The 5,975-nt window shown below is 43.4% G+C and overlaps 1 non-coding gene across 1 annotated transcript; it reads right to left on the reverse strand.

The window, feature by feature from the left end:
* Positions 1 to 5,663: 5,663 nt before the first annotated feature.
* On the reverse strand, positions 5,664 to 5,766 carry LOC145401531 (U6 spliceosomal RNA). Its single transcript, XR_013897621.1, has one exon. It is a non-coding gene; the product is annotated as a U6 spliceosomal RNA (small nuclear RNA).
* Positions 5,767 to 5,975: the final 209 nt, after the last annotated feature.

Here is a 5,975-nt window from a genome sequence, read left to right on the forward strand (position 1 = left end):
TGGCCTTATGAAACTATTACAACCACATATACAGACACAGAATGAAGGACAGAAAAAACTCCAAGCACAATTATAAGCACAGAGAGAAGGACAGGAAAAACCCCAAGCACAATTACAGGTCCAAAGTGAAGAACAGAAAGAGCTCAAGAATGAACTCAAGGAACAATTACAGGCACAGAATGAAGAACAGAAGGAACGATATGAACAGCTTCAAGAGGCATTACAGGAGCAACAGATTGAATTACATTTGAGGATGCAAGGACAGCTGGATGATTTCATGGGGGAAATGAAGGAAGGGCAGCAGCAGTTGAAGGAGAAAGGATATGCTGAGCTACAGTAGCAGAAGTGTGAGGTAAGCAATAACGTGATGGAGTTCAGACAGCATCTAGACGCCCAGGTGAAACATGTAGACAACCAGCTGAAGATTAGTGAGGAAACAGTGACGGAGTGCAAACAGCATGTGGACAACCAGCTGAATATTAGTCAGGGAATAGTGATGGAGTGCAGACAGCATGAAGATAACCAGTTGAAGCATGTAGTCGACCATGTGAAAATATTTAATGAGAAAATTGAGGCTGTAGAGATATACTGCACTGCTGAGCCTCAGGTTAGTGTACAGGGAGCATATGATGGGAATGGCCAGTGTATGGTGAATCTTGACGGATCCCAGGCATCTAAAGGTAGCATTAATAATCAGAGTGCAGAAATTTTAAGTCGTGGCCTCAATTACGATGCCCCAGTTTTAAGGCCCAAAACTAGAGAAGTGCATAGCTATAATGGGGATCCAGATAAGAAGAAACCTAATGAAAATGATGGTAGAGTATCTTGGGAAGCTTACCGTACACAGTTTGAGTTACTTGTGGATCAGAATGGTTGGGATGATAAGAAGGCTGCAGAAGACCCACCACTGAAGAAATGCAAGGGAGCCTTGATGAATGGTGTGCGAGAAGACAGAAGGAGAGACAACATGCAGCGTAGTAGGAATGGGAATCCAAGGAAGAAATGCTGTTGTACTGTAGTGATGGGGCCGGCGTTGGATGGAGAAGACCTGGAGAGGATGCAGATGGAGGGTGCAGATTTGCAACCGGCGCTGGAGTGGCTGCAGCAGAGTGCAGTGCGACCATCATGGGGAGGAGTTTCCAGGTTGGGCCCTGTGACCAGGAGCTGCTGGAGTCAGTGGGACCTTCTTCGTTGCACTACTGGAGCGTCAGTGGGAGACGCCCAATGGCCTCAGCGAGTGTTGGCAACTGGTGGTTCTGAAGAAGATGAGGTCTGAGATCTTGGATGAGTCCCATAACCAGATCACTAGTGGGCACTTTTTTTTTTTTTTTTTTTATGCGAGGAAGAAGGAACCAAAGGCCATGAGCCCGCAGTATCAGTTCCCTCCAAGAGAAAAACAAAATACAATAGAGAGCCAAATTCAAGATCCGATCATTTTGAGATGCCTGGACACACTGCGTTTGAAAGACTGGAGATCATAGGCAGCAGGAACTACAGATAGAGGGAGACAGTTCCAGAGCTGACCTGTTGCATAAATAAAAGACTGGGAGTAACGGTTAACTCTTGCATTAGAGAGTTGGACAGAAAAGGGATGAGAGTTTGCTGCCAGACGGGTGCTACGCGCCCGTCGTAGAGGTGGAGGAATGCAAGCAGACAGTTCAGAGGAGCAGTGACCATTAAAGTAGCGATAGAAAAGATATAAAGATGCAACAGTGCGGCGAAGAGACAGAGGTTGAAGGGAGTCAGTAAGAGGAGGAGAGTTAATGAGACGAAAAGCCTTTGACTCCACCCTATGAGAAGAGCTGTATGTGGGGAGCCTCCCCACACATGAGAGTTGTACTCCACACAGGGGCGGATAAAACCCCTGTATAGAGTCAACAATTGTGCAGGGGTAAAGAAAGAGCGGAGTTGGCTTAGCACACCCAATCTCTTGGAAGCAGATTTTACAAGAGATGTAATATGATCTTTCCAAGATAAGTCCCAAGTAAATGAAACCCCAAGCATGTTCAAGGATGATGCAGGATTAAGCTGAATATTATTAAACATTAATGGGTATACCTGTGGAAGATTTTGTCAGGTTGATAGGTGTAAGAACTGAGTCTTAGATGCATTAAAGACAACCATATTATTTTTACCCCAGTCAGAGATACGAGCCAAGTCAGACATTAGGTGTGCCATAGCCTCATCCCTTGTTTCTTGAAGTAACTGTTGAGATGGGCGTTGTGGGAACCGAATGGAAAGGTGAAGGGTGGAGTCATCAGCGTATGAGTGGATAGGGTTAGATGTACAGCTTAGAAGATCAATGATGAATAAAAGGAAGAGAGTTGGTGATAGGACAGAGCCCTGAGGAACACCACTGTTGAAAGATCTAGGAGAAGAACGATGGCCATCTACAACAGCGGCTATAGAACGACCAGAAAGGAAGCTAGCGATGAAGGCACAGATAGAAGGATAGAAACCATAGGAGGGCAGTTTGGAAATTAAAGATTTATGCCAGACTCGATCGAAAGCCTTTGAGATGTCAAGTGCAATGGCAAAGCTTTCGCCAAAGTCCCGAAAGGAGGATGACCAGGAGTCTGAAAGGTAGGTGAGAAGATCGCCAGTGGAGCGTCCCTGACGGAACCCATACTGACGATCGGAAAGAAGGTTGTGATAGGAAAGATGCCTTAAAATTTTTCTATTAAGAATTGACTCGAAAACTTTTGAAATACAGGACGTTAAAGCAATTGGACGATAGTTGGAGGGTTGGGAGTGGTCACCCTTCTTTGGGACTGGCTGAATGAGAGCAAACTTCCAGCAAGAAGGAAAGGTACAAGTTGACAGACAAAGGCGAAAAAGTTTGCCTAGGCAGGGTGTAAGCACAGAAGCACAGTTCTTGAGAACAACAGGAGGGACCCCATCAGGCCCATATGCCTTGTTAGTACTGAGGCCAGTGATGGCAGAAAATACATCAACTGAAGAAATTTTAATGTCAGCCATGAGGAAGTCAGAGGGGAGAAGTGATGGAGGAACAGCACTGGAATCGTCTAAGGTGGAATTGGAGGAGAAAGTCTGTGCGAAGAGATCTGCTTTATCAGTAGAAGAAATAGCTACAGAACCATCAGAGTAGAAAAGAGGAGGGAAGGATGATGAGGTAAAATTGTTAGAAAGATTTTTGGCAAGGTGCCAGAAGGAGCGGGAAGAATTCGAGTTGGAGAGTTGAGAGCATTTAGTATGGATGAAATTATTTTTACTAGAGCAAAGAACAGACTTAGCACGATTCCGGGCAGAAACGTAAAGATGATGTGATTCAGGGGTGGGTTGGCTCCGGTACCTTTTGTAGGCCTTCTCCTTGTTGCGGACAGCATTAGAACAAGCGTGATTAAACCAAGGCTTTCTTGCGTTAGTGAAAGGATATGAGAAAGGAATGTATGCTTCCATGCCCGAGAGAATAACCTGCGTAATGCGCAAGGCACACTCAGATGGCTCACGGCCATGGAAGCAATAATCATTCCAGGGAAAATCAAAGAAGTACTGCCTGAGGGCCTCCCAGTTCACGGCTCCAAAATGCCACAGACGACGATTCCCTGGAGGGTCCACAGGCCGTACCGGAGTGATAGGACAGGTTAAGGTAAAAAGGTTGTGATCGGAGGAGCCCAACGGAGAGAAAAGATTAACAGAGTAAGCAGAAGGATTAGTTGTGAGGAAGAGGTCAAGTATGTTGGAGCTCTCTCCAAGGCGGTCAGGGATACAGGTAGGGTGCTGTACAAGCTGCTCTAGGTCATTAAGGATAGAAAAGATGTAGGCTTGTTCACCAGGTGGATCCGTGAAAGGAGAGGAGAGCCAGAGGTGGTGGTGAACATTGAAATCTCCAAGAATGGAGATTTCAGAGAAAGGAGAAATGGACAGAATGTGTTCCATCGTAGAAGTAAGATAGTCAAAGAATTTTTGATAGTCAGTAGAATTAGGGGATAAGTAAACAGCACAGATATATTTAGTCAGCGAATGACAGGAAAGCCGAAGCCAGAGTGTGGAGAATTCAGAAGAATCAAGTTCAGGAACACGAGAGCAAGATAAGTCGTTGCGTATGTATACACAACAGCCACCTTTGGCTTTGAAATGAGTATAGAGAAAGTAGGAGGATACAGAAAAGGGTTTGCTGTCGGTTGCCTCAGACTGCTGAGTCTCTGTCAGAAAAAGAAGGTGAGGTTTAGAGGAGGAGAGGTGGTGCTCAACAGAGCGAAAGTTAGATGAATGGCCGCGAATGTTGCAGAAATGAAGAAGAAGAGAGTCAGACAGTGGTTCCAGGCACCTCGAGTCGTCACCGGGAGAGGGGCAGATGGCGGGGGCATTTATGGTCCCCCCGCCTGGGGACTCTGAGTGAAGACAATTCTAAGCCGACTGCGACATAAGTTCTACTGGATTGGCATGCGTCAGGATGTTGAACAGTGGTGTCGGACCTTTGCTGTGTGCTGTGTGAAGAAGAGGACCAAGACCCTCCAGGAGGAGTGGAGTGTGTGAAGGAACAAGGACATCATCGGAAGTGGTATAGAAGAAGACCTGATAAGTTGAAAGATTATTTTGTGTACAGTTGGATGTTTCGTTAGGATTTGGGTTTATATTTGTATATATTGTTTAGTTTTGTCGGGATGACAAAGAACTAGGGAGGGGGTAGTGTTATGAAGGGAGATTTGCCAGTTAGGTAGTCTCGTATCTTCGCGATGTTTCTCGTACCGTATGTTCCAGTACGAGTCATCAGAGTTGCCAGTTTGCCTATTGTTTGTGAGCGTAGTTATTTCGTAAGTTAAACACTCATTTATTTTTATGCTCTTTTTCTCTATAATGTTTTATTTAAGTGACTGCTTGTTAAACTATGTAGTTAAAGTTCGTATGGTTAATGATTTAGAGTGTTATGTAATGTGAGTCAACTCTGCATGTTTTGATGTGTCCGAGTTAACAACTGTTGCCCGTCGAGAATATACTCGTAAAATGAAGACGTTTCTCGAATAATGCAAGCTTATATAAGGTGGGATAGAGATTATTACAAGTTTAGTTGGGTGTCAAGTCAGTTTGAGTGAAGTGCAGTCGGTTTTGGTTTGAGTGTGGTGCAGTGTCAGTGTCAGTGAAGACTGTATATTTTTGGTACTTGGGACAACAGTGGCAAACAGTGACGGGTTATTGAACTTTGTATATCATTGGTACTTGAGAAAACAGTGAAGTGTTAAGCATTAAGTGTAATAACTGTGAAGTGTTGTTCAATATTAAGTGTAACAGCAGTTAGTAAAGTGTGTATAGCTCCAGTGCTCATAAGAACAGTGAAGTTGGAAAGCATCAAGTGGAATTACTTGCAAAATAAAGACAGTGAACTTTAAGGAGTCAGTGTTTATTTTCGTCTCAGCTGATCTTGTGTACTGCACACCTAAAGGCTGACCATAGGAAGAACAACTCACTGCGCATCGTCCTTCCTGTACTGTACCACTGTTGTTGGACCCTGTGGCAGTGTGGGACAAGGATGTATATATATATATATATATATATATATATATATATATATATATATATATATATATATATATATATATATATATATATATATATATATATATATAAAATCCAATCCTACATTGCCCCATGAGAAGCCCGGGGCTAGGGAAGTTGGTCCTGACATTTAAGATGAGAGTGAAACAAATGTGGAATGCTTCACGATTTTGCGTGTCATCGTTGTGCAGGGGCCATGCACATTATTTTTGATATAATACGAATGATTTGAATGTTGCCAACACACACACACACACACACACACACACACACACATATATATATATATATATATATATATATATATATATATATATATATATATATATATATATATATATATATATATATATATATATATAATTACTAACCCGAACACTAATTGGTCATCCCTGGCTGCTTCTTTCAAGCGGTTGTGGATGTCTGTCAGAGGGTTGTAGGATTCTGTGCCATGGTTG

The sequence above is a fragment of the Coenobita brevimanus genome, chromosome 55 (assembly GCF_032717465.1).
Source record: "Coenobita brevimanus isolate Jiangsu-jjx chromosome 55, ASM3271746v2, whole genome shotgun sequence".
Lineage (NCBI taxonomy): Eukaryota > Metazoa > Arthropoda > Malacostraca > Decapoda > Coenobitidae > Coenobita > Coenobita brevimanus.